This window comes from Bos indicus, chromosome 15 (assembly GCF_029378745.1).
Source record: "Bos indicus isolate NIAB-ARS_2022 breed Sahiwal x Tharparkar chromosome 15, NIAB-ARS_B.indTharparkar_mat_pri_1.0, whole genome shotgun sequence".
In the NCBI taxonomy this organism is placed as follows: domain Eukaryota; kingdom Metazoa; phylum Chordata; class Mammalia; order Artiodactyla; family Bovidae; genus Bos; species Bos indicus.
The window spans coordinates 14,136,327-14,163,903 of NC_091774.1; the positions used below are offsets into that span (position 1 = coordinate 14,136,327).

The 27,577-nt window shown below is 40.4% G+C and overlaps 1 long non-coding RNA gene across 2 annotated transcripts in view; it reads right to left on the bottom strand.

The window, feature by feature from the left end:
• Window positions 1–27,577, bottom strand: part of LOC139187128 (uncharacterized) — a 42,235-nt gene that overhangs the window by 7,075 nt on the left and 7,583 nt on the right. Inside the window, exons 1-2 of one of the 2 annotated variants that reach the window (XR_011570766.1) lie at window positions 19,872–20,254; window positions 18,738–18,905 (exon numbers count right to left, since the gene is read on the bottom strand). This is a non-coding gene — a long non-coding RNA (uncharacterized lncRNA). Of the gene's footprint in view, window positions 1–18,737; window positions 18,906–19,871; window positions 20,255–27,577 lie in introns of those variants that run through there. The other variant, XR_011570767.1, reaches the window with a different exon arrangement.

Here is a 27,577-nt window from a genome sequence, read left to right on the forward strand (position 1 = left end):
AATTAAAACATGCTTGCTCCTTGGAAGGAAAATTATGACCAACCTAGACAGCATATTAAAAAGTAGAGACATTGCTTTGCTAACAAAGGTTCATCTAGTCAAGGCTATGGTTTTTCCAGTAGTCATGTATGGATGTGAGAGTTGGACTATAAAGAAAGTTGAGCACTGAAGAATTGATGCTTTTGAACTGTGGTGTTGCAGAAGACTCTTGAGAGTCCATTGGACTGCAAGAAGATCCAACCAGTCCATCCTAAAGGAGATCAGTCCTGGGTGTTCATTGGAGGGACTGATGTTGACACTGAAACTCCAATACTTTGGCCACCTGATGTGGAGAGCTGACTCATTTGAAAAGACCCAGATGCTGGGAAAGATTAAGGGGAGGAGGACAAAGGGACGACAGAAGATGAGATGGTTGGATGGCATCACCGACTCAGTGGACATGGATTTGGGTGGACAGCGGGAGTTGGTGATGGACAGGGAAGCCTGGCATGCTGTGGTTCATGCGGTTGCAAAGAGTCAGACACAACTGAGTAACTAAACTGATACTGATACTGATACCTGAAAAAGAATTCAGAATAATGATAGAAAGATGATCCAAAACCTTGAAAACAAAATGGAGAAAATACAAGAATCAATTAACAAATACCTAGAAGAATTAAAGAATAAACATACATATAAAAATAAACAACACAATTACTGAAATTAAAAATATTCTAGAAGCAATCAATAGCAGAATCTCTGAAGCAGAAGAATGAATCAGTGAGCTGGAAGATAAAATGGTGGAAATAACTTCTGAAGAGCAGAATAAAGTAAAAGGAATGATAAGAACTGAGCATAGTCTCAGAGACTTCTGGGACAATATCAAATGCACCAACATTCAAATTATAGGGGTCCCAGAAGAAGAAGAGAAAAAGAAAGGGTGTGAGAAAATTTTGAAGAGATTATAGTTGAAAATTTCCCAACATGGAAAAGGAAATAGTCAATCAAGTCCAAGAGGCACAAAGAGTCCCATAGAGAATAAACCCAAGAATAAACATACCAAGACACATACTAATCTAACTAACAAAGACTAAACACAAAGAAAGAATATTAAAAGCAGCAAGGGAGAAGCAACAAGTAACATATAGGGAAAGCCTAAACATTTAACAGCTGACCTATCAGCAGAAACTCTGCAGGCCAGAAGGGACTGGCAGGATATATTTAAAGTACTGAAAGTGAAAAATCGACAACCAATATTATTGTACCTAGCAAGGATCTCATTCAAAATTGATGGAGAAATAAAAACTTTTCAGACAAGTAAAAATTAAGAGAATTCAGTACCACCAAACCAACTTTACAACAAACATTAAGGAGACTTATATAGTCAAGAAATATGAGAGAAAAAAAGATCTACAAAATCAACCCCAAACAATTAAGAAAATGGCAACAGGAACATATATACTTTAAATGTGATTGGATTAAATGCTCCAACCAAAAGACACAGACTGGTTGAATGAATACAAAAACAAGACCCATATACATGCTCTCCACAAGAAACCCACTTCAGATGTAAAGACACATATAAACTGAAAGTGAGAGGATGGAAAAATATATTCCATACAAATGGGAAACAAAAGAAAACTGGAGTAGCAATCTTCAAATCTGACAAAATCAACCTTAAAATAAAGATTACAAGAGATAAGGAAGGACACTACATAATGATCAAGGGATCAATCCAAGAGGAAGACATAACAATTGTAAATAGCTATGCACCACAAAGCTAGTGGAGGTGATGGAATTCCAGTTGCTGCTGCTTCTGCTGCTGCTGCAAAGTCACTTCAGTCGTATCCGACTCTGTGCGACCCCATAGACGGAAGCCCACCAGGCTCCCCCGTCCCTGGGATTCTCCAGGCAAGAACACTAGAGTGGGTTGACATTTCCTTCTCCAATGCATGAAAGTGAAAAGTGAAAGTGAAGTCGCTCAGCCGTGTCCAACCCTCAGCAACCCCATAGACTGCAGCCTTCCAGGCTTCTCCCTCCATGAGATTTTCCAGACAAGAGTACTGGAGTGGGGTGCCATTGCCTTCTCCAGTTGAGCTATTTCAAATCCTGGAAGATGATTCTGTGAAAGTGCTGCACTCAATATGCCAGCAAATTTGGAAAACTCAGCAGTGGCCACAGGACTGGAAAAGGTCAGTTTTCATTCCAATCCCAAAGAAAGGCAATGCCAAAGAATGCTCAAACTACTGCACAATTGCACTCATCTCACACGCTAGTAAAGTAATGCTCAAAATTCTCCAAGCCAGGCTTCAGCAGTACATGAACCATGAACTTCCAGATGTTCAAGCTGGTTTTAGGAAAGGCAGAGGAACCAGAGATCAAATTGCCAACATTCGCTTGATCATGGAAAAAGGAAGAGAGTTCCAGAAAAATATCTGTTTCTGTTTTATTGACTATGCCAAAGCCTCTGACTGTGTGGATCACATAAACAGTGGAAAATTCTGTGAGATGGGAATACCAGACCACCTGACCTGCCTCTTGAGAAACATAAATGCAGGTCGGGAAGCAACAGTTAGAACTGGACATGGAAAAACAGACTGGTTCCAAATAGGAAAAGGAGTATGTCAAGGCAGTATATTGTCACCCTGCTTATTTAACTTATATGCAGAGTACATCATGAGAAACGCTGGACTGGAAGAAACACAAGCTGGAATCAAGATTGCCGGGAGAAATATCAATAACCTCAGATATGCAGATGACACCACCCTTATGGCAGAACGTGAAGAGGAACTAAAAAGCCTCTTGATGAAAGTGAAAGTGGAGAGTGAAAAAGTTGGCTTAAAGCCCAACATTCAGAAAACGAAGATCATGGCATCCGGTCCCATCACTTCATGGGAAATAGATGGGGAAACAGTGGAAACAGGTTAGACTTTACTTTTCTGGGCTCCAAAATCACTGCAGATGGTGACTGCAGCCATGAAATTAAAAGATGCTTGCTCCTTGGAAGGAAAGTTATGACAAACCTAGACAGCATATTAAAAAGCAGAGTCATTACTTTGCCAACAAAGGTCTGTCTAGTCAAGGCTATGTTTTTTCCAGTAGTCATGTATGGATGTGAAAGTTGGACTGTGAAGAAAGCTGAGTGCTGAAGAATTGATGCTTTTGAACTGTGGTGTTGGAGAAGACTCTTGAGAGTCCCTTGGACTGCAAGGAGATCAAACCAGTCCATTCTGAAGGAGATCAGTCCTGGGTGTTCTTTGGAAGGACTGATGCTAAAGCTGAAGCTCCAATACTTTGGCCACCTCATGTGAAGGGTTGACTCATTGGAAAAGACTCTGATGCTGGGAGGGATTGGGGGCAGGAGGAGGAGGGGACGACAGAGGATGAGATGGCTGGATGGCATCACCAACTCGATGGACATGAGTTTGAGTGAACTCCAGGAGTTGGTGATGGACAGGGAGGCCTGGCGTGCTGTGATTCATGGGTCGCAAAGAGTCGGACACGACTGAGTGACTGAACTGACTAACTGGACTGATGCACCCAACATAGGAGCACCTCAGTACATAAGACAAACACTAACAGACATAAAAGAAGAAATTGACAGTAACACAATAGTAGTAGGAGACTTTAACACCCCACTCACAACAATGGACAGATCTTCAAAACAGAAAATTAATAAGAAAACACAAGTCTTAAATGATACATTAGATGAGATGGATTTCATTGATGTCTTCAGGACATTCCATCCAATTGCAGAAGAATACACCTTCGTCTCAAGTGCACATGGAACATTCTCCAGGATAGACCACATCTTGGTTCACAAATGAAACCTCAGTAAGTGTAAGAAGATTGAAATCATATCAAGCATGTTCTCTGATCACAACACAATGAAACTAGATATCAATTACAAGAAAAAAGGGGCAAGAAACACAAACACATGGAGACTAAACAACACGTTTCTAAATAACCAAAAGTTTACTGAAGAAATCAAAACAGATTCAAAAAATTTCCAGAAACAAATGACAGTGTAAACACAATGCAAAACCTATTGGCTGCAGCAAAAGCAGTTCTAAGAGGGAAGTTTATACAATACTATCTTACCTCAAGAATTAAGAAAAACATAGAATAGACAATCTAACTTTACACCTAAAATAACTGGAAAAAGAAGAAGAACAACAACAACAACAAAATTAGTAGAAGGAAAGTATCATAAAGATTTAAGCAGAAGTAAATGAAAAAGAAATAAAAGAAATAATAGTACTGATTAATAAAACTACAAGTTGGCTCTTTGGGAAGATAAACAAAATTGACAAGGCTTTAGCCAGACTCATCAAGAAAAAAAGACAGAAGAATCAAATCAACAAAATTAGAAATGAAAAAGGAGAAGTTAAAACAGACAATGCAGAAATACAAAGGATTACAAGAGAGTATTATGAACAACTATATGGCACTAAAATGGATAACCTCAAAGAAATGGACAGATTCCTAAAAGTTCAATCTTACAAGACTGAAACAGGAAGAAATAGAAAGTTTGAACAACCCAATTACAAGCACTGAAATTGAAATCAACAATTTCCCAAAAAACAAAAGTCTAGGACCAGATGGCTTCACAGGAGAATTCTGTCAAACATTTAGAGAAGAGCCAATTCCTATCCTTCTAAAACTCTTTCCAAATATTGCAGAGGAAGGAACACTTCCAAACTCATTTTACGAGGCCACCATCACCCTGAAACCAAAACCAGACAAAGACAACACAGAAGAAGAAAACTACAGGCCAATATCACAGATGAACATAGACGCAAAAATCCTCAAGAAAATTTTAGAAAACACAATTCAACAACAAATCAAAAAACTCATACACCATGACAAGTGGGGTTTATTCCTGGAATGCAAGGGTTCTTCAATATAAACAAATCAATCCATGTGATGCACCATATTAACACATTGAAAGATAAAAACCATATGATAATCTCAATAAATGCAGAAAAACCTTTGACAAAATTCAGCACTGATTTATGATGAAAACTCTTCAAAAAATGGGCAGAGAAGGAAACTACCTCAACATAGTAAAGGCCATATGTGGTAAGCCTACAGCAAACATTATTCTCAATGGTGAAAAGCTGAAAGCATTCCCCCAAGATCAGGAACAAGACAAGGGTGTCAACTTTCACCACTATTATTCCACATAGTTCTGGAAGTCCCAGCTACAACAATCAGAGAAGGAAAAGAAACAAAAGGAATTCAGATTGGAAAAGAAGAAGTAAAGCTCTCACTGTTTCCAGATGACATGATACTGTACATGGAAAACCCTAAAGATAGTATTAGAAAATTACTAGAGCTAATCAGTGAGTTTAGCAAAGTTGCAGGATACAAAATCAATACACAGAAATCACTTGCATTTCTATATACTAACAACGCAAAATCAGAACGAGAAATTAAGGAGTCAATCCCATTCACCATTGCAACAAAAAGAATTAAATATCTAGGAATAAACTTACCTAAGGAGACAAAAGAACTTTACACACAAAATTTTAAGATACTGAAGAAAGAAATCAAAGACAACATAAACAGATGGAGAGATAGTCCATGTTCCTGGGTAGGAAGAATCAAAATTGTGAAAATGACTATACTACCACATGCACATGCAATCTACAGATTCAATATGATCCCTATCAAATTACCAGTGGCATTTTTCCAAAAACTAGAACAAAAACTTTCACAATTCATATGGAAACACAAAAGACCCTAAATAGCCAAAGCAGTCTTGAGAAAGAAGGATGGAGCTGGAAAAACCAACCTTCCTCACTTCAGATTATACTACAAAACTACAGACTGCAAAGTTACAGTCATCAAGACAGTATGGTATTGGCACAAAACCAGAAATATAGACCAATGGAAGAAGATAGAAAACCCAGACATAAGCCCATGCACCTGTCGGTACCTTATTTTTGACAAAGGAGGCAAGCGTATACAATGGGGCAAAAACAGCCTCTTCAATAAATAGTGCTGGGAAAAGTGGACAGCTACGTGTAAAAGAATGAAATTAGAACACTTCCTAACACCATACACAAAGATAAACTCAAAACGGATTAAACACCTAAATGTAAGACCAGAAAATGTAAAACTCTTAGAGGAAAACATAGGCAGAACACTCGATGACATAAATCAAAGCAAGATCCTCTATGACCCACTTCCTAGAGTAACAGAAATAAAAGCAAATGTAAACAAGTGAGAACGTATTAAACTTAAAAGCTTTTGCACAGCAAAGGAAACTATAAGCAAGAACAAAAGACAACCCTCAGAATGGGAGAAAATAATAGCAAATGAAACAACTGACAAAGGATTAATTTCCAACATACGCAAGCAGCTCCTACAACTCAATGCCAGAAAAACGAACAACCCAATCAAAAAGTGGGAAAATGACCTAAACAGATATTTCTCCAGAGAAGTCATACAGATGGCTAACAAACACATGAAAAGATGCTCAACATCACTCATTATTAGAAAAATGCAAATCAAAACCACAAAGAGATATCACCTCACACCAGTCAGAATGGTCCTCGTCAAAAAGTCTACAAACAATAAATGCTGGAGAGAGTGTGGAGAAAAGGGCATGTTCTTGCACTGCTGATGGGAATGTAAATTGATACAACCACTGTGGAACACGGTATGGAGATTCCTAAAAAAAAAAAAAAAAAAAAACTAGGAAAAAAACCACCATATGACCCAGCAATCCCACTCCTAGGCAATATACCCTGAGGAAATCAAAATTGAAAAAGACACATGTATCCCATTGTTCATTGCAGCACTATTTACAAAAGCTAGAACATGGAAGCAAGCAAAATTGTCCATTGACAGATGAATGATAAAGAAGTTGTGATACATATACACAATGGAATATTCAGTTCAGTTCCAGCGTCTAGGTCTTTTCAAATGAGTCAGCTCTTTGCATCAGGTGGCCAAAGTATTGGAGTTTCAGCTTTAACACCAATCCTTCCAATGAACACCCAGGACTGATCTCCTTTAGGATGGGCTGGTTGGATCTCCTTGCAGTCCAAGGGACTCTCAAGAGTCTTCTCCAGCACCACAGTTCAAAAGCATCAATTCTTCAGCACTCAGCTTTCTTTACAGTCCAACTCTCACATCCATACATGACCACTGGAAAAACCATAGCCTTGACTAGACGGACCTTTGCTGGCAAAGTAATGACTCTGCTTTTTAATATGCTGTCTAGATTGGTCATAGCTTTTCTTCCAAGGAGCAAGCGTCTTTTAATTTCATGGCCACAATCACCATCTGCAGTGATTTTGGAACCCCAAAAAATAAAGTCTGTCACTGTTTCCACTGTTTCCCCATCTATTTCCCATGAAGTGATGGGACCAGATGCCATGATCTTCATTTTTCTGAATGTTGAGCTTTAAGCCAACATTTTCATTCTGCTCTTTCACTTTCATCAAGAGGCTCTTTAGATCTTCTTCACTTTTTACCATAAGGGTAGTGTCACCTGCATATCTGAGGTTATTGAAATCCTTCAATAAAAAAATTAATTAAAAAGTAAAAGAAGATGGATAACTCAAAAATAAAATAAAAGTTTTTAAAAATGAAATGGAGAGAGAAAACCAAACCACTGCACCTTCACCAGAAAATTGTTATCAACAGTAAATTTCACTCACTGTTAAACTAGATTCTAACCGGGTTCTGAGTCATTAAGACCTTGGGAACTTATCATCTGTTTGATTCACCTTTGAACCTGACTAAATAATCTCAACCAAGTTAACCATGTTTAAACATTTGGTAAAATACTCCCTTCCAGATGAAATGTGAGAGTCAGGGAGCACTTAAAAAGAGCTAAAGAAGATGAAGTGGACTGTGAAATTCTCAAATAAAATTATAAATTTAACAGTGTATGTATTTGGTCCTGATTGGTGTATAATCACTCAACTAATAGAAAGAAACTAATTTGCCATTACAGCTGTTTTGAAATTACATTTAAAGGCAGAATCCCAGTGCACTAGGAATTGCAACCACAGAGATACTGATGAGATTTTAGCTGTTAAAAAAAAAGTCTTTCTCTTTCATCTCACCATTAATAGTTGCTACAAACAGTAACTAAAAATGGAATTAGCATTGAAGTCTTGCAGGAGCAATGACTAAATGAGTAAGTTGGCACGTTATTCCAAGCCTGTTTCCAAGATCAGGGACTAGGAGACCACTTACTGAGCTTTGATGATGACTAATTTGTAAAAGTCCTTTTTACCAGGACCTAAATGCTGAAAATCTTAACCAAAAATGGCCCAAAGAATTGGGAATGCTGAAAAATTCCTTCATATTCATTTTATCTTTGAGAAGGAGAAATAGGTGTGCTCATACTCTTTCAAGAGCAAAACATCAGTTTATAACCTTGACAAATGAACGGACTGTGACAAGCAAGATTAACAGAGTATCAGACACTGATTATTTGGTGTAGATTGTTGCAAGTCAATTTAAATTATTAATGATTCTTACCTACATGGATAAGGCAATCTCTCTACGTAAATCTGTATTACAAAGCAAGGTTACTCAACCTTAATGCTATTGACATTTGGGGCCAAATAATTCCTTGTTGTAAGAGGCTGTCATGAGCATTACAGGATTTTTTGCAGTATCTCTGACATCTACCCACAAGATGCCTGTAGTATACACAGTCCCGCCTTACCAGTTGTGACAACCAAAAATATCTCCAGACATTGCCAAATGTCTCTAGGGAAGCAAACTAGTCCCTGGTTGGGAACCACTGGCATAAAGTAGTATCAGAAGCATATATGAGTTAAAAGGGCAGCACCACTTCCTTATAGAATATGAGGTCAAATTTCAAAAACTGTAATTAATTTTAGTGATTTTAATAGTGGCCATAAAATGGTTTAATTTCTCAGGAGGAAAAAAAATGGTTATTATTAGAACTTGGGATTCTCAGAAATCTATTTATAGAGCAAGGCTAATAACTTTAAAAAAAATCCAAGGTTAAAATTATCTGAGAGTGTACTAGTCCAGCAGTTAAGGGAAAACCCAGAACATAGGGGGCAGAGAATGGTGCTTACCTAGTGATATTTGATTGAAAACAAGCTGAGCTTGCCTCGCTGAATTCATGTCCCCTTTCCTCAGTACCCAACAGTTGATGACTGAAGTCAACACTTTCTATTTTTAACTTTAAGCAAGAAAAATGTTAATCACATCATTTCTTCATTTTTAAAAACATAATCTAGTCTCTTAACAAATGTGTGCTGCTGAATCCAGAAGATAAAGCTGATTTTCCTACTGTAACATACAATAGACTTTTATGACCTTTATTTTTCCTTATCTAAATTCTCCTCCAATCTTGAAATTAAATCCTAACAAAATTATTTTTACAAAAAAAAAAAAAATAGCATATGTCTTTTCTTCTAAATAATGACCATATAAGCCAGTCTGAAGACCATCTAGATATTCTATGGTATTTTGAGTTGTTCATTGATAAAAACAAAAAATAGTGTGTAATATAAAATAATATATCATATGAAAGGATGAAGTTATTCCATTCTGTAAACAGGAGAAATCTATAATCAATCATTAAGATATGGTCTATTTTGTTGGTATTAATGTTGCTAATCCATTGTCTTCTACTCAAACCACCAAAAGTGTGTGGCAGAGAAAATATACTTGCCCAGAAAGTCAACAAAGCTAGTTACAGTCCTCATTCTGTCACTGGCTCCCTGCATGAGCAGTTATCAGCTCTTGGCTGCCACTTCTTCACATGTATATTTAAATGGACAGAATCAGTGATCTCTAAAGTGGTTTCCAACTGCAAAAGTCCATGATTCTTTGTATTTATTTTCTTCTTAAATATGTTCGACACTACAATTTCAACAGCAGGATAGGGGAAAGATGAATGAAATGATATTACATCTCACATCAGTTCAGTTCAGTTCAGTCGCTCAGTCATGTCCGACTCTTTGGCACCCCATGAATCACAGCACGCCAGGCCTCCCTGTCCATCACCTACTCCCAGAGTTCACTCAGACTCACATCCATCGAGTCAGTGATACCATCCAGCCATCTCATCCTCTGTCATCCCCTTCTCCTCCTGCCCCCAATCCCTCCCAGCCTCAGAATCTTTTCCAATGAGTCAATTCTTCTCATGAGGTGGCCAAAGTACTGGAGTTTCAGCTTTAACATCATTCGGCATTGGAATCTTTTCAAAGACAAATTCCATGACACAGGGAATGGTCTGGCAGGATATAGCTATTCTTCTACTAGGAGGCCTCTGAATGTAGCAGGAATCCAAAGAAAGACAATGTAACAACAGGCTAGAGTTCTTTCCATGTTCAAGACAGCAATTAGGAGATTGGAAAGTTCTGTGAGAGTTTGGGGTTCTAGAACTGAAAGTGTTCTTGCAGTCCATTAGTCAAACTACAAAAGAGTGCATTGCAGAGACATAAACTGACATACTCAAACCTACAGCTTTCATCAGCAGAGCTAGAATCAAGATCTTAGTTTCTCTGCTTCCCTCTCCCCTGAAATGTATTCCACACTGAAAAGATGTTTATGAAACATTTGACCCAATTATCCAGGAGTATCTATGTCCTCATTATTACTACCTAGAAAGAGACACAGGAAGTGGTGAAATAGCCCTTTTGAAAGGAAATATATTGAATAATTAATACAGTGGGCTCTTCCAATAAGTTTGAAGAGTTAGTCATTCCTAACGCAATTTTCTTTGTGGAACTGAACAGAAAACAATCCTCATGTTCTGCTTTCTGCATATTTCCCAGAGATGCAGTAATGAAGAAACAGAAAATCAAATCAAGCAAGAAAGTATTTGGACATCATGAGAAGTAAATTAGATTTATGGTTTTCCACCTGGTTGCACTTCAGAGTCACTTGTTGAACCCAGATACCACCTAAGACCTACAAAACAAAGACCTCATAGGATTGGACCTGAGAATATGCCATTTTACAGCTTGAAAAATGATTTTGATGTATGTCCCAGATTAGAAATCATTGGATTAGATTTAATGTTTTTTAAGTTTCCTTCAAACCCAAGAGCCCTTGATTCTTTATAGCTAAGTAGACTTGAGTGGGAGTTTACTATCGTGTCAAGCCTGAGCAGAAATAAGTGAGAACTGAGAACCTCACCTGCATAGAATCCCATCTGGCTCTGGGGCACTATTAAGAAGCATTCAGACAGGTGGAGACTTATGCTGAAAAGGTCCTCTGAATACAACTATTCCCCTTAGGGTACCTGGGCCTGCTGAAAGTGAAAGCGTTAGTCACTAAGTCATGTCTGATGCTTTTTGACCCCATGGACTGTAGTCCACCAGGCTCCTCTGACCATGGGATTCTCCAGGCAAAAATACTGGAGTGGGTTGCCATTTCCTTCTCCAGAGGATCTTCCTGACCCAAGGATCAAACCCACGTCTTCCACATCATGAGCAGACTCTTTACCATCTGAGCCACCAGGGGAGGCACCAGAAGTGCCTGCTGAATTCCCCCAAAATGTCTCTCCTTCAGAATCTTAATGGGGAAAAAAATCATTTGAATGGATGAAGCTGTTATGCCATCTGAAGAGTCAGCACATACATTAAGACCATAGTCTCTCAGATTAAAGCTTTTGATTTACCTTTTTCTTCCCAGCCTGAGGATAGAGTGCTGAAACTGCTCTGGTCCTATACTGTGATACTTGAGTGACAATCAGACACAAGATACCCACAGTATTTGGCCAAGTGGGCATTCAATAAATGGCAGGAATTTTCCATAATCCTGGCACTATCCAGTGAGATATGAGATTGTGGAAAACCAAGAAACAGCATACAGGACAGAAATGTGGAAGAAGCAACTAGAAGCAAAAAATTCCCAAATAAGACAGAGGAGCATTCCATCCACTGACTTCAGAGCTTAACCTAAGCTTAAATAAAATGATATTCTCAACACTGTACAGCAAGGAATACTCCCCCATCCCTGTCTCTTTCCCCCTCTCCGTCTGTCCTTTCCTTCCATCTTTCCGCCTTGCTCTTTCTTTCTCCCTCTTCACATACACCATACCCTCTCCAGTAAAGAAATAAATAGTGGCACCCTTACAGCACAACAGGAAAACTAGTGTAGCTGGCAAAAAAAGCAAAGCCTTCTGCCACTAGCATCACCAGGCAGGTTGTACAAAGAGGAGTCACGACAGCCTGCTATTTTATAAGCCAAAGTGGGGGTGACCACGAGCAGATCAAAGCAAAGGAAATGTACCATAAAAGAGAAAGCACAGCTTTCAGCAGAAAAAAAAAAAAAAGCTGGAAATGTCCATAACACTTCTGCAGCCAATCTGGCATGCAAAAGTGAGAAAAAGAGAGGTTTTTGGATCCAAAATAATCAACCTCCTTTGTGGGTAAAGAGGCAGGACTCCAGGAAGCCACAGGTCCTCACCTAACCACTATAAGTCAAAGACAAGATGGGCATCGTGGACAAAGCACCACACACCCACCGCCCACCACAACCAAACATCTTCTAGTGTGAGAGAGATGCAGCACTAAGATCAGTCTAGGACTCTCACCATGTACCAAAAACCTGCAAGCCTCATGATTCTCAGAAGCACTTGGGCTCACTGTAACTCTAGGGAGAATTTCACAATAGTGAAGCTTATTTGGAAAACCACCTGCTGCTATTTTTTTGCATCTTTGTAATTTTTCTGATTCCCTCTCCTCTTTCTCCACCCCAAGAGTTAGTGTTTCTTCAATATCCATTATGTGTTAAGATGCTCAGATACAGGGATGAGGGCTGCAAAGGTGAATAAATCTTGGACGTTGTCTTCAGTGTATCTGGTACCCAAACAGATAGTGAGATGGTGTGATGTGAGAAGGACCCAGGAGAGTGAGAATCAGGTAGGAAGCTTGGTGCTTAATCTGCCAAGGAAATCAACCATGTTGGAAATGGACATTAAAGGGTCAACAAGTATTTGTGGCTGACAGAATGGAAAAAGCAATCTAGCAATCCCATTCCTGGGCCTGTACCTCAAAACCATAATTCAACAAGCCACATGTATCCTGATGTTCAGTGCAGCTGTTATTTATAACAGCCAAGCCATCTAAATGCCCATCCACAGATGAATAGATAAAGAAGATGTGGTATACACACATACACACACACACACAAAATTGAATATTATTCAGCCATTAAAAAATATTGAAATAATGCCATTTGCAGCAACATGGATGGAAACAGAGCTTGTCATACTGAATGAAGACAGTCAGAAAGTGCATGCGTGCATCACCTGGGAAGCCGAGAAAGACAAATATCACATGCTCAGGTGGCACAGTGGTAACGAATCCACCTGCCAGTGCAGGAGCTGCACAAAATGCGGTTTGATTCCTGGGTCAGGAACCCACCCCAGTGTCCTTGCCTGCAGAATCCCATGGACAGAGGAGCCTGGTGGGCTACAGCCCATGGAGTTGCAGAGAGTCAGACATGACTGAGCAGACAAACACACACACACACATTGCTTATATGTGCAATCTTTTAAAAAATAAGGGTACAAAGGAATATAGATACAAAATAGAAATAGTGTCACAGATGTAGAAAATAAGCATGGTTTCCAGGGCATAAGGGAGGGGATAAATTAGGAGTTTGGGACAGACATATATATACCGCTGCTACTGCTAAGTCACTTCAGTCGTGTCCGACTCTGTGTGACCCCATAGACGGCAGCCCACCAGGCTCCCCTGTCCCTGGGATTCTCCAGGCAAGAACACTGGAGTGGGTTGCCATTTCCTTCTCCAATGCGTGAAAGTGAAAAGTCAAAGTGAAGTCGCTCAGTCGTGTCTGACTCTTCACGACCCCATGGACTACAGGCTCCTCCATCCATGGGATTTTCCAGGCAAAAGTACTGGAGTGGGTTGCCATTGCCTTCTCCGATATATATATTACTATATGTAAAACAGATAATTAATAAGAACCTACTGCATAGCACTGGGAACTCTACCCAGTACTCTATAATGGCCTATAGGGAAAGAAAATAAATGAATAAATAAATAATTTAAAAAAAAAATAGATGTATGTTTATGTATAACTGAATCAATTTGCTATAGAAAAACTAACCCAACAGTGTAAATCAACTATGCACCAATAAAAAAAAAAAATTTTTAAGCAATCCAGACAGAAGTCCTTATGGGGATATACTTGGGGGAATGACTATGTTCCAAGTGGGATTTAGCCCAGGATAAGGCATACGTCAGGGGTTCCCTAGGCACTCACAGACATGACCTGCTTCACTCCCCTCTGAACCAAGTGCCCGCACAGGCCCAGGGTGGCTTAGAGCCCGAGGATGTGGCTGGGCACAGCTTTGTCACCTCACCCAGGCTTCCATACCCCTTAACACTCCAGTTCCAGAGACATCTCCCTCCCTGGGCTCGCCAAACTCTCAGGGAATTATTCCCTATGGTCTTAGAGAAGTTAAAAATCTACTTTTCCTAGTGGATGTTTTTCATTTTAGAAGATGACTTGTATTGACCCAAATAGAAAAACTGGAGTGTGAAATTATTTGGGGCAGAAGACTCTTTTTCACTGCCTTTAGCCTTTCTTAGGTTCCTCTCCCCATTTCCCCCACTTACCATATTTCTGAGCCAGAGGAGCACAGGTCCCCTGCTTACTGACACTCTAACTCTGATCTTTGATTTGCTGCTGATGCTATTGTTATCGCCGCTGAAAGTCACATCACTTCTTGCAGGAGTTCAGGAGATTTCTGCCTCATCTCTGCTACCCCTCCACACAACAGACAAGGTTCAAATGTGGAGCGTGGTTCTAAATGCAACTTACATTGCGGCCTGGAGCACAGACAAAATTCATCCAAGGTTTTGTGAGCTTATTGGGCTGGTACCTGTAACTCCACCTTTAGTTCTTCATACTTGTTGTTGTTAAGTTGCTAAGTTGTGTCCGACTTTTTGTGACTCCCTGGACTGTAGCCAGCCAGGTTCCTCTGTCCATGGTATTGTCCAGGCAAGAACACTGGAGTGGGTGCCATTCCCTTCTCCAAGGGATCCTCCTTACCCAAAGATCATATCCCTGTCTCTTGTATCTCTTGCACTGGCAAAGAGTCAGACATGGCTTAATGAATGAACAACAACAAATCTTGCATTCACTCTGATTTGTAAAAGAAGGCAACTGTCAGCAAATGTTTGAATTCACGACTAGGATCACGTCATGTGGGCTATACTCCTAAATCATCCTCCACTCTAGTGTTGACATGCTACCAAGCTGGAGGATCACTTGTTCAGCTTTGAGCTGAGAGACATAAACAGACATTTCTCAGTGGCGCATCTTATGTCAATAGTTCATATGTAGTGTTCAAAAGTGTCCAGTTCACTCTTAAGGAAAGGCATTCCAAATGGCTTGATCTGACTCACTATTTCACAACAAATAATTTGGAGAGTCTTATATTAAATAAACCAATCATCTTTTATTCTACTGTGGAATTGTCCTCCAATTGGAAATATATTGTGTTGAAGTTTTCAATATCAGTACATGTTTGCTTCATTTTAATAAGGAAAATACATTTTATTTTATGTTGCATATAAGCTAAGATTTCTTGGAATGCTATCATTAAAATTATTCCTTTTGAAAAGGCAAAATCCTATTTGGATGTCTCTCTCTCCTTTGAACAAAACTGCAAAGGGGGTTTCGGACAAGGTCTCAAGCCCTGCATTAGGCAATTCACTGAGAAACAAACAACCCAAGTCTCAGTAGCTTGCGACAGCATTTATTTCCCATCCCATGTCTGCACCTGTGAATGGACTAGGACTGCAGTCCCATTCCCTGTGTCCTTCTTTTCAAGCACCTCAGATAAAGGCACAGCCCTATCCGGGAAATGCTCATTTTTAGGGCAGAGGCAGTCACATCGGAAGCTTCTGTTCAAATATAGCATATGTGTCATTGGCTCATAGTCCATTAGTCCCCAGAAAAGTCGCATGGTCTAGCCCAACATCAATAAAACAGGAAAATACTCTCTGTCCAGGACAAGGGAAGAAATATTTGAAGACAATAATACAATCTATCACGGACCTTTCATGAATATTTACTTTCTTTCCCTTCTTACTCAAAATTACTCACCTGCTTGCAAGCAATACACCCAAAAAGTTGCATCCCATAATGGCTTTAGGTACTAGGTTGAAGATCTCATGGTAGTCTCTAAACCAGGCTTGAAACAACCCATACGTACCCACAGACAGTGGTGGAAGGGAACAGAATAGCTGCATTAAAAACCACCACTCAAAAAGAGGAAAGATGAGAAATATTTAGCCATCACTGGTATGCAGCAACTTTGAGAGTCTGCTGGGCAAACATCATGAGTCCCACCTTAGGGGAGGGAATATTCCGTGGGTCCTGCTACCCATGGGCAGCACCCTGGTCCCTCATTCTCTGTGACTCTGGACCCCATCCTCCAGGACACCTTCCATTAATGCTATTGGATGAATCTATGGAGGGCATTCTGGGCTTCCTAGGTGGGGCTAGTGGTAAAGAACCCACCTGCCAGTGCAGGAGACATAAGAGGCTTGGGTTCGATCCCTGGGTGGGGAAGATCCCCTGGAGGAGGGCATGGCAACCCTCTCCAGCATTCTTGCCTGAAGAATCTCCAGAGAAGCTTGGCAGGTCTATAGGATCACAAAGAGTTGGACACGACTGAAGCAACTTAGCACGCATGCGTGAAGGACGTTAGATACTCTACCACCCCAGATTTCTCAGCCTGCTTCTTGCCCAAATAGTCTCGAAATATCACAGTCTCTTTTAATGGTGTAGGACAGTGCTTTTGGCACTACAACTCTTTCAATGATCTTAACAAATTTTCCTCTCTTGGACTCCATTTCCATCTGCAGCTATCTCCACCACACTTATTTGATGGATGTAAGGTTTTCTCTAGCCTTAATAAACGGTGCTACAGGCTTGATCAGCTCTTCCAGAATCCTGTCTCTAGGAATTGTAGCCACTCCTGTAATTTCATCTCAGCCTTTGTCTTAATTAGTGGTTTTGGCTCAAAGTATTTCTCCATTTGACCTTTGACCAGTTGAAGATTAAAAACAGTCCCATTTTTCTACCCTAAAATCCCAGAATTTGAGCCTATTTTCTCTTTAGTTTCATCTTGCAAGTAGACCAGTTATTTTCTGGATTCATTTCATTTGTTAAATAGCCTGTCAAATGCAGCAAATAACAACTAACTCACACAAGGACAGTTCTGTTTAAACACCTTTCCACCTAAAGCTATAATAAGTTCATCACATAGGCTATCTGCCTCCCAAGTTATTGCTGCTGCAGAAGAAAAAAATTCTATTACATTGATCTGATCACTCTTTTTAGTTTCCAACAATAGTTTTTTTTACACCACCTACAGCTTTATCTAGCAGTTGCCACCTATTTTTATTTTCCTGCAAAAGTACCCCACTCCTCATACCCATTTTTATATTACTCAGCTTGCTGCACAAAAAACAACCCCCAAACTCCAGTGGCTAGCAACAACACAATTCTTGCTGACTTCATGTGTCAGTAGGTGCCACTCAACTCTGAAAAAAAAGTAAAGTGTTAGTCGCTCAATCATGTCCAACTTTTTGTAAACCCATGAACTGTAGCTCGCCAGGCTCTTCTGTCCATGGAATTCTCCAGGCAACAATACTGCAGTGGGTTCTTCCCGACCCAGGGACCCAGGTATCTCGCATTGCAGGCAGATTCTTTACCATCTGAGCCAACAGGGAAGCTCTCAGTTCCGAATACTTTGGTTCTGTTTCATGTACTATCTTCACATTCAGGGACCCAGGCTGAAGGGGCAGCCACTATGCATAAAGTATGCATTCTTGAGACAGAAAGGAATAGCAAGAGGTATTAAATCACATTTAAAGCTTTTGCTTGAAAGTAGCATAGTTACCGGAGAAGGCAATGGCACCCCACTCCAGTACTCTTGCCTGGAAAATCCCATGGACGGAGGAGCCTGGTAGGCTGCAGTCCATCGGCTCGCTAAGAGTCCGGCACGACTGAGCGACTTCCCTTTCACTTTTCACTTTCATGCATCGGAGAAGGAAATGGCAACCTGCTCCAGTGTTCTTGCCTGGAGAATCCCAGGAATGGGGGAGCCTGGTGGGCTGCCGTCTATGGGGTCGCACAGAGTCGGACATGACTGAAGCGACTTAGCAGCAGCAGCAGCAGCATAGTTACTTCTCACATTCCGTTGACCAAGTTCAGCATGATGGAATGGGGAAGTATTTTCTCCCAGGAAGAAGGTGGAGTAAAATGTTCAAATAACAATACCATCTTCCACATACATTACTGATAAACAGAGTTGTAAAACCTCAGATTTGTGGATATATAAGACCAACCCCAGAAAATTAGTGCAATGAGCAGGATCTTTATGAGATCAATTATATACTCATAATTCTGAAAAATAAGGAAAAGAAACCAATGAATTACTTGGATTTGTGTGTGCAACACCACAAAGATATGGTACCATAGTGATCAATATAACATGTTTCTATAAAACATGAAAGGAGAAGCATAAAGTTTCTTAATTTTGTACTTAATTTGTCTATTTTGTAAACCTAAAAAATTAGTGATGAAGTGTATTTTATGTATAGTTGCACAGGCAATCCTAATTTGCTGAATTTTTCCAGTTTACATTTGATGCAGTTAAAGACTTTGCATCACAATCAAAGGGAGCTTTAAGGGGGGTAAATCTGCCCAGAATCATGGGGGTGCTTCTTTTTATTTCTAAACAAATCACAAACCTTAGTAAATGCAGTTATTTTCATTTGAAAACGAGCCCTGCTGGGCTGAAACCTTCAGAAAGATGAGAGGGTGAATAGTGCCCTCTAGTGGTGAGTCAAAGCTTTTCACTCGGAAATAGAACAATGTGGGATTTTCAATTTCCTCGTTTATGCTTCTTGATCTGGACCCTGAAATTGAAAAAGTAGATTTTTAGAAACATATCAGTAACATTCTAACGTTCCTTTCCCCTGTGCCTGAAACTTGTTTATTTGATATTGAGAAGTATCAGACAATTCAATACTCCTCACATAGTAATAAAAGATGCTATTTAATCTTACTCTCTAATCCTTTAGCTGTCACAAATGTATATTCAATTTTATTTTTAAGAAGAAATAAAGTTTTTAATAACCCGGAGATTGAACTGGAGCAATCTGCAATTTAGATTTTGTTTTTATTGATTACCGGCCAATGTAATCACCAAGAAGAAATATCTAACAAGTTTCTAACTCCCGATATTTCCAAGATGATTACACATTTTATTAATCAAGGTCGCAGTCACCTCATTTTATTGGTGTCAATGAAACCCTGATGCTTTGTGTTAATTAAGAATCACCGAGGCAATGAAACAGATATTTTAAATGCTGCTGCTGCCGCCATTTATATGTGAGCTCCGGGTGCCCTCTGCTGGACAAAACAAATAGTTGGTGAAAAAGCCGCTTCTGTTCAGTTGTGGTTCAGCTGTCCCCTGCTGAGTTTCTATTCGAGCTAAAACTCCATTAATAAAAAAAAAAAAAAAAAAAGATATAAGCATTCAACTCATATAGAGATATGGGATAGGGCCTTATATTAAAATCCTGGAAGAAAAAGTCATTAAGGCTTTACTGTATCTACACGAATAATGTTCAAACACTGGACTTTTCTTCATTACTCAAATCTCATTTCAAATATGACTGCCTCTTGAGAAATTAGAAACTATTAGAAAACAAATGATGGTCAGATTCTTAATACTTTGTATCGACTTAATAGTGTAAATATAGAGTGAACTATATTCTTTTCAGAAATAAAAAAGTCATGGTCAGTATTCTAAAAGCTGACTTTTCAGCACTTAGACATGTATTTCTTCTTTCCACTAACAGAGCTAGAATCTAACTTACATGATTTTCGTCCCCTGAAGAGGAATGCTCTGTTCAAGTGCTGGGGCTGGTCTGCTCGAGGGCTCTCTAAGGTACCAAGGCAGTGTGTCCACTGTACAGCTGAAAACGTCAACATTTACAGTTACCAGCTCAAGTTTTAGAGTTGAAAGTTAGCAATATGGTCTTGGAGTGAAGTGGGGGGTGCTATTTTTTTTTTTTTTTTGGACATTCTGTAGTCAAAAAAAATGCTCTGGTATTGGCAGGGGCAATTCATTAATCCCATTGGTTAGACTTCTGTCGGAATGGGATCTTGCCCTTATAAAGCCTAGTCTGTATTATTTTTTAAAAAATTTCTCCTTCTCCTAGTCTTTCTAAGCTCTGAAAGACCTAAACTTATTTCCTGGAATTCCAGAAAAATCAATCTTTAAAAAGAAAATTAAAAAAACAGAATCTGTGTTCCCTGAACTCAGAAGCAAAACATCTTTTGTCTGCAAATACCTTTCTCTTGAGTATTATGAGTTGTACCAAAATATGAGATCATAAGCTAGTAGAAATGGAAAGTATAATGAACTTCCTCCATCAGCTGTTTTGTTGAGTTTAGTCGCTTTACAATGTTGTGTTGGTTTCTGCTATAGAGCAAACTGAATCAGCCATATGTATACACATATCCCCTCTTTGGGGGATTTCCTTTGCATTTGGCTCACCATATAGCATCGAGTAGAGTTCCCTGTGCATTACAGTAGATTCTCATTAGCCATCCATTTTATACATAGTAATGTGCATATGTCAGTCCCAATCTCTTGATTCATCCTCCACCCCGCTTCCTTCTTTGGTGGCCATGCATTTGTTCTCTACATTTGTATCTCTATTTCTGCTTTACAAATGGGTTCACTTGCACCATCTTTCTAGATTCCACATATATCCATGAATATACAACTGCCATTAGTTTTTAACTATTTCATAGTGGTAAGGTATGAATAACATAATCTGAAATATGATTACTATTGTAGATGTCACTTTTCTGCCATAAAAATGTCACAGGTTTCTCCCCAGAATTCCTACGTTGAAGTCCTAAACCTCTCCCCAGTTCATCAGAATGTGACTGTATTTGGAGATGAGATCTTTGAGTTGAAAGAAGGTCACTAAGATGGATTCCAATACCACATGGCTGGTGTCCTTATAAAAAGAGGAGATTTCAACACAGTAACACACAAAAGACCACGTGAAGAAACGTGGAGAGGATGGCCATCTACAAGCCAAGGCAGGAAGCCTTGGAAGAAGTCAGTCTTGCTGAAACATTGATCTCAGACTTAACCTCCAGAATTGTGAGGAGATAAATTTCTATTGTGGAAGCCTCCCACTCTGTGCTACTTTTATGGCAGCCTTAGCAAACTGATGCAAGAGGTGAACTTGGCGTATTTCTGGTTCTATAAGGTCAGGACAGGGCTTCCAAAGCTGCTTTTAGCATTTTCTTCGAGTTTTTTTGCCTCATGGTTGATAATCAGCCAATACAGCTCCAAGCTTCAGGTCTACATCCAAGAGAGAAAAAGATGGAAGAAAATGCTCTTTCTATCAAAAACTAAAAGATGTGACTTATTATTTTTTACCTGGACTCTATTATGTCAAGTATCAGAAAACTCAAAGAAGGTTAAACCCAAAAAGCACTGGTTTAAGAATGAGAAAATTCAGGGATAATGCCAATTTTAGGCTGACCAGATTCACCGATCAAATGATGTTATCTGGAGTGAGTCTCCCTCTCTTTTTTAATCTATTTATTTTTTATTGAAGGATAATTGCTTTACAGAATTTGTTGTTTTCTGTCAAATCTCAACATGAATCAGCCATAGGTATACATATATCCCCACCCTTTTGAACCTCCCTCCCATCTCCCTCCCCTTACCACCCCTCTAGGTTGACACAGAGCCCCTGTTTGAGTTTCCTGAGCCATACAGCAAATTCCCATTGGCTGTCTAATTTACATATGGTAATGTAAGTTTCCATGTTACTCTTTCCATACATCTCACCCTCTCCTCCCCTCTCCCCCTGTCCATAAGTCTATTCTCCATGTCTGTTTCTCCATTGCTGCCCTGTAAATAAATTCTTCAGTGCCATTTTTCTAGATTCTGTATATATGTGTTAGAATATGATATTTATCTTTCTCTTTCAGACTCACTGCACTCTGTCTAATAGGTTCTGGGTTCATCCACCTCATTAGAACTGACGGTATGGAGATTCCTTAAAAAAACTAGGAATAAAACCACCATATGACCCAGCAATCCCACTCCTAAGCATATACCCTGAGGAAACCAAAATTGAAAGAGATACATGTATCCCATTGTTCATTGCAGCACTGTTTACAATAGCTAGAACATGGAAGCAACCTAGAGGTCCATTAACAGAGGAATGGATAAAGAAGTTGTGGTACATACACACAATGGAATACTACTCAGCCATAAAAAGGAACACATTTGAAACTCTCTTTTGATTTTTCTTTTACAGTATTGCCTTTCCTCTCCTGCTTCTCAGAGATATTCATAGATATTCCAGGCTTTTTCCTCATGGCTACAAGATGGCTACTGTAGCTCTCACCTCACATTTTTTCAAGATCTGTCTAGCAAGAAAGAGTTCCTACCTCCTGTCATCCATGGGTAAGAAGACCTATGCTTCTTCCTTTGGCTCATCCTCCTGGCCTGATTATGAAGAATACTTCACACTGTTATCATAACCCAAGCGCTAAGAAGTCTGTGGTCACATAATAATGAGATGACCATCAACATTTTAAAGAGTAAATAACTCCTCTTTATTAAGCATATACTTTGTGCCAGGCTTGGTTCATCATCAGCTTGAATCATCACACAACTTAATGCAATAAAAATGTTATCTGACTTCAAAAATATTATCAAGTATTTATTTATCTTTAAATAACTAATCTTAAATTAGTCAAGTAAGTTGGCACAGATTGGTGAGGTAGAAAACAGAGCCAGGGATTTCATAAAGTTTCTAACTCTAGAATCTTCGTCTTCGTCACCAGTTAGCTCCACTTGAATCCATATTGTTTTCACAAAGCATGAACAGCTGTAGCCTTTTTTCTCCATTTCAAGAACCTCCCCTGCCATCTCTTCTGCCCACAGTCACCCAGTCTCTGCTTGCTAGGATTAAGCCTCTCCTCTATTCTTCAACTGAAAGGCTAATTGCTAACAAATAAATACTTGTCCCACCTTCCGCAGTCACTCTCCTTTTAGCAAAGAAAGACCTTCCCTTATTCAGCAAGGAGAATCATTTGAATTCTATGTAGTCACTCAACCTTTGCCCTTTACAAGCTTATCCATCTTTTTAAACTTCTCTGATTTTTTTCTTTTTCATCATGCAGTTTTACTTTCCTTGAAAAATAGTTAAGAGTCAGTCCTTAAAATATGCTGGTGATGCAAAACACTTGAAAATAAATAGACAGCAGTTCTACCACTAGATAAGGATCAAAATGAGGCCCTGTTTTATATTGTATTGCCTTCTTTTCACCAAAGATCTATTTTCAGTGCAGAGGTCCGGTGAGGTCAATAGCACCTCTGTGCTTAAATCAGAAGCTTGCTCGTTATTATCAGTGGCAAGCAGAGGGAGTATGACGCTGAGTGCAATTACAAAGAAAGTCGAAAGATATGCACCCTGTTTCTTTAGAGATAGAAAATCAAGAGGCTATACAATCATATTTGACAGATGCTGCTCTCAAGGCCACATCAGCTAGGAGGCATAATCTGGAAAATGAAATGTTAAAATGTAATTTAGCCTCATCTGAAGATTTGCAGGAGTTCTTTCTATTCTTCATCTGCACCCCCAACTTCTTTCTTAAGGAGAAGTGCTCTTCCTCTGACATCCTTAATAACTCTGTTGCTGCTGCTGCTGCTAAGTCGCTTCAGTCGTGTCCGACTCTGTGCGACCCCAGAGACGGCAGCCCACCACGCTCCCCCGTCCCTGGGATTCTCCAGGCAAGAACACTGGAGTGGGTTGCCATTTCCTTCTCCAATGCAGGAAAGTGAAAAGTGAAAGTGAAATCGCTCAGTCGTTCCTGACTCTTAGCGACCCCATGGACTGCAGCCTACCAGGCTTCTTTACCCCAGTACATAAACCTCATCGTATCACTGTTGTCATTTATGGAAGTGTGTGTGTGTATGTGTGTGTGTGTGTGTGTGCGTGTGTGTGTGTAAACATGCTCGGTTTTTAGTCATGTCTGACTCTGTGACCCCAAGTACTGTAGCCCCCCAGGTTCTTCTGTGGGATTTCTCAGGTGAGAATATTCGAGTGGTTTCCATTCCCTTCCCCAGGGAATCTTCCCAACCCAGCCATCGAACCCATGTCTCCTGTATCTCCTGCAATGACAGGCAGTTCTTTACCACTAGTGCCAGCTGGGAAGTGTCCACCCCTGTAGACTGAGTGTTCCAGGAGTGCAGAGCCTACATCTTATTCATTGCTTTCCAAGCCATGCCTGGCACAGTGCCCAATAAGCAGCACTTAGTGCATGTCTGTGGTTTGAAGGGGGAAATGCTGCACAGAAACGGTGGCTAGTCCTCAGCGTCCTCTGTGAGCACTTCTCCTCCACCCACTGCTGCTGCTGCCGCTGCTAAGTCACTTCAGTTGTGTCCAACTCTGTGCGACCCCATAGATGGCAGCCTACCAGGCTCCCCCGTCCCTGGGATTCTCCAGGCAAGAACACTAAATGGGTTACCATTTCCTTCTCCAATCCACCCACTGAGACAGCATCAAATAAACTTCAAGAGAATCTCCCCCTCAGGGGACAAAGGTCCCTGCCTACCAATGCTGAAGTGAAAGGGGTTGCCAGGACTGTTTCCAAAAGTTTCTATACCAGTCTTGTCAACAATACATTTGATGTCAGGCTCTGAGATTCACTGGCTGAGATGACAACTTTCCAATGAGTAAAATTCTCAGCTGCTGCTTTGGGATTGTGTTTATTTGTTATTTGTTTCCTACTCCCCTGCCCTGGCACCCTGCCAAACCAGAGAGGGCGCTCCTTCCCCCTTCCTTTACTTCATTTGGGTGTGTGTCCTAAGTCACTTCAGTCTTGTCTGCCTCTGTGACTCTATGGAGTGTAGCCCACCAGCCTCCTCTGTCTTTGGGATTCTCCAGGGAACAGTACTGGAGTGGGTTGCCATGCCCTCCTCCAGGGGATCTTCCTGATCCTGGGATCAAACCCACATATCTTATATCTCCTGCACTGGCAGATGGGTTATTTACCATGAGTGCCACCTATACAGAGGCTGGCAAAGACCACATGAAGTACTTTCCACAAAACTCTTCTACCCAGAGATCCCTCTTCTCATCTTTTGGATCATACATCTCCCCTTACTGGTTCTATAGGCAGAATTTTATTTGCAGTGCATATTTTACACTGGACAATTTACTATAAATAAGTAGGCATGGGAAGAATATGGGCTTCCCCAGAATATAGGCTTCTTTATTTAGCAATAGAGTCCACCAGCAATACAGGAGAGGCAGGAGATGCAGGTTTGATCCCTGGGCTCAGGACGATCCCTTGGAAAAGGAAATGGTAATCCACTCCAGCATTCTTGCCTGGAGATTTCCACCGAGTTGCCTGCCATGCTGCAGTCCATGAGGTTGCAGACTCGAGAATATGGATTATTCAAGACAATTACTAACTGTGGCAGGGTACCCTAAACCTGGATGGTAGGGGCTGTCAAAACTTGTTAGGAGGCTGTAAAGTGCATCTGAGATTTTTTTTCAGGGCAGAGCCCACCTTGTCCACTCGTGCCTGTCATGCTGCTTGGCACATGGTAGGCACTCAGTCAATATCTCCTGAATAAGTGAATGAAGACTCAAACACTGCCTTGTAGTAAGGGTTCATTAAGCCTCAAATAACTATATTCACCCATATATAGCTTTTGAGGAAATTTGTGTCTACATGTTCTTGAGAATTCTGAAGGTAAGATCCAGAAGACTACATGATGATGGTTCAAGATCTCTGATCTTCAGTTCCTTGTAGGAACAGTCAGAAAGAAAGAAAGGAGGGAAGAAGGAAAGAAAGAAAGGAGGAAGGAAGGAAGAAAAAAAGGAAGGAGAGAAAGAAAGGAAGGAAGAACAAAGAAAGGAAAGGTGGAGGAAGGGAGGGAGGGAGGACGGAAGGAAAGGCAAGGGAGGGTGAAGCAGACTGATCTGGTAACAAAAAAAAATTAAAATTATATTTTAAAAAAAGATCATAGACTCTGAAACCAGACTGCTCACGCTAAAACTAAATCAAACACTTAGTAGCTCCATGACTTTGAACAAAGCCTCTCTGCACCTCTCCCCTTCATAATAGGCACAGTAAAAATGATAGTGCGCATGACACAGGGCTGTGTAAGGACAATTACATAAGTTACTATACGTAAAACACTTAGAGTTTTGCCTGGCAAACTGTAGGTAGTCAACCAGAGTTTACAAATATTGTAGTGTGTGAAGCTCACTCTGCACCCCACAACTGAGCTTAATTGGGTTTCATAAATGTTTTGTACATTAAATTATTGTGCAGAGAGGCTATCCCCTTGAGAGTGAAGGATGGAACTTTTTCATTAGTAGGAATAAAATTTTTCCCCATCTGTCATTGTTTTAAAAAGTAGTTACAGGACAAGAAAAGAAAACGCAAAGGGCAGGTCTTGATCTAGTCAACTGAAGAAATATTCAGTCACAATGGATAGCTCACTGTTTAACAATATTTTTTTAAGCTCGCTCGCGCTCGCGCTCTCTCTCTCTCTCTCTCTCTCTTTTTGACCATGTCACACTGCATGTGGGATCTTAATTCCCAACCAGGGACAGAACTTGCACTCCCTGCCTTGCGAGCACAGTCTTAACCACTCAACAGTAGTTCTTAACCACTGAGGAAGTCCCCAGCTAACTGTTATGTTAGTCCCTAACACAAGAACAAATAGCCAGTAGTAATAAAAATAATAACTAACATTCATCTTTCTAACTGGATATATGTTTACTTCAATTCAACCTTATAAAGTAGGAACGATTACATGCGGAGGCTGCCCTCTGGCTGGAGAGCCAGCACCATGTACAGGATCCGTATTAGTCAGGGTAGGATCGGTTTTCTTGTGATTTAAACCCTCATAGGCTTAACACAAAACCAGTTTATTTCTCACTCACATTATGTGTCCCTTGGGATCAGCAGGAAACTCTGCTCCCCACACCTACCATTAGCTGCACAATTTGAAACATGCAGCTTCCTTATTGCTGCAGCAGCAAGGGGGGAAGTACATATGGGGCTTTCTGTGCTTCGGGCCAGGAGTGACCATGTCCTGTTTACTCAGCACTGCTGCTTCTTTGACGTGGGCCACACCTTAGGAATCTCTGAAATTTGGAGTGCCACGTCAGTGCCTGGGACTTGGCTAGGACTGGCAGTGTGGTCCAGGAGGTTCTCAACCCAGACCAGGACCTGCAAGGGCCCTAGCCCTCAATGCTCCTCTGGGAACTTTCTGACCCTGTATCACATACACGGAATCAACCAGATGTCCCAAGGAGCCCTGAGACCTGTGCCCATGGAAGCATCCTGGTACCATGAGTCTGGCTCTGGTTCCGGGAGGCCAGTCTGGTGCAGCAGACACTACTCCTGCTGGCCAGCAGGATCTTATACCAGATCAGGCTGCCGAAATGGTGATGGCACGTTCATTTGTGGTGATTCTCACTCACATTGGACAAAAATGTGTTCTGGGCTACCATCT